The sequence below is a fragment of the Oreochromis aureus genome, linkage group 23, assembly GCF_013358895.1.
Source record: "Oreochromis aureus strain Israel breed Guangdong linkage group 23, ZZ_aureus, whole genome shotgun sequence".
Lineage (NCBI taxonomy): Eukaryota > Metazoa > Chordata > Actinopteri > Cichliformes > Cichlidae > Oreochromis > Oreochromis aureus.
The window spans coordinates 21,717,318-21,719,387 of record NC_052963.1 but is presented as its reverse complement, the minus strand read 5'-3'; the positions used below and the strand labels follow the sequence as shown (position 1 = coordinate 21,719,387).

Sequence of the window (2,070 nt, the reverse complement as noted above, 5' to 3'; positions counted from 1 at the left end):
CCCCCTCCAGTCGCAGCGCGACGTGACAGAGAGGAGAGAGGCTTCACTTTGTAAACAGCCTGTAGTCACAGGGCCTTGTTGACTAATGTGACAAAAGCTGTGTGAATTGTAGGCACGCAGTGGATTTTCATCAGGAAGCGCAGATTTTAGGAAATGGGATTAAAGTCGAGCGAAGGTGCAATCACACCTGCAGACTTCAGTCTCAGTAGAGAAAGTTTACTTTGTTGCATTCTTGCAGTCGACTCGTTTAGGCTCACACTTCTCAATTTACAGGTGAACAAGGACTTGTAAAACTCACGTGAAGTATTTGACATAGAATTAGACATTTTTATCTCTCGAGGTGAGACAAGGTTTTGGCAGCAAAAGAAGTTGAATAAGTTATTTGCTGACACAGTTGAGCTTTTCTGATGTTTAGCTAAAAGATGCCTGCAGTAACTTCCACTGGATAAAAACTAGTGCGATTATAGTGGAATACCTTATACTGGGCCTCAGTGTTTCCCCTTATGTGCCGTTTCTCAATATGCGTACTTGTGCGTACTTGCGTTCTCGTGTACTCGTGATACGTCATCAGTCGGAGACCAAGTACTGTTCCAATTCGAAGTACGCATCAAACCGAGAACACGAAAAAGTCCCGGATGTGTTCTCGCTCCGCCCGTTTTATCGAGCATGCATCGGTGGTGACTTGTGTGGACTTGGTACAGCTAAATATCCCAGAATGCATTTCGTCCGAAACTCAGACAAAGGCCGTTTCTCAATTCTCAAGTACGTACTCGCGTTCTCGGCGAGTCCGTACTCCCGTGCGTTCTCGGCCAGTACGTACTCGCCGAGAACGCGAGTACGTACTCACATACTTGAGAATTGAGAAACGGCAATGGTTTCTTCTGTTTGCAACAAGCCAGTTTAGCTTTTCTCCCCTTAAATGAACTTTATTCTGATTCGATGCCCCTCACAAATAGTTTTGAAAAGCAGGTGGGTGGGGCTTCTCTGCCACAGTTAGTCCTACAAAGATACCCTCACACATTATACAGCCTCTAAGGCCAACTGTCTAAAAGCACTAGCAGAGGTTATGGTTTCGATCCATCGACTTCGGGGTTATGGGCCCAGGACGCTTCCGCTGCACCACTCTGCTGAAAATCACCCCAGATGGGACTTGAACCCACAATCCCTGGCTTAGGAGGCCAGTGCCTTATCCATTAGGCCACTGGGGCTAGACATGGTCCACAAAACACGCTGTGATTGTTCAGTGTACAGCTGGTATATTGTGAATAGCAGATGAATGGAGAGCTCAGAGAACAGCACAGGAGCTGTGCTCTAAGCTCCACTTTGGTTGAGCGTTGTTTCTGTTCCTGTGGAGACTCGTGAAACCTCACAAGGACCAGGGTGAAACTAAGATTTTTATAATCAAACATTAAGAAGTTCAGCTTAGTACTAGTAAGGTATACTAAAGTGCATGGTGAGTGCACATATGACAGAAAACCAGAAAAAGCTTAATAAGCCCACTTTAAATTTAGCATATAAGCAACTCAATAATACATCACTCCCATCCTGAAACACCTCCCTCTCTTCACCTATGTCTCAAATACCACACATGATCTGTGTAGCTGCACTACTTTGGACAAGACAATTTTATAAAGTTTTTCACAGTTAACCTGACCCACAAAGACTGTCTTTGAAATGGATTTCCACTCAACCATGTACAGTCCCTCAGTTTAAGTTCACAGGAAGCTAAATCAAACCCTGTGTACTGGTAGAGTGAGCCACATGGAGTTAATGGAGAGAATATGACCTTACATCTGCCGTGTGTGCAAACACATAACAGGTGTGTTCTGTATTATTTACCTGCCAGTCAGTTCTGAACCAAGGATGCACGCTACAAGTCCGGTTGTGTTGAAAATCAGATTTAAGTGAAGATAACTGGGCCACCTTGTCGCCCTCGGGGGCCTCAATCCTGCAGATGTCAGCGTAGGTTCACATCTGCATACAAATGCACAAACTTTTTTTTTCCCTCCCCTTTTACATTTTTCACACAACAGCTGTGTGCATTTAAAGATGACCAGGTGCCACAGGTTT

The 2,070-nt window shown here is 44.8% G+C and overlaps 1 non-coding gene across 1 annotated transcript; it reads right to left on the bottom strand.

Annotated features, from left to right (window-relative positions):
* Positions 1-1,135: 1,135 nt before the first annotated feature.
* trnar-ccu lies at positions 1,136-1,208 on the bottom strand. The gene has a single exon. It is a non-coding gene; the product is annotated as a tRNA-Arg (tRNA).
* Between the last annotated feature and the right edge of the window lie 862 nt (positions 1,209-2,070).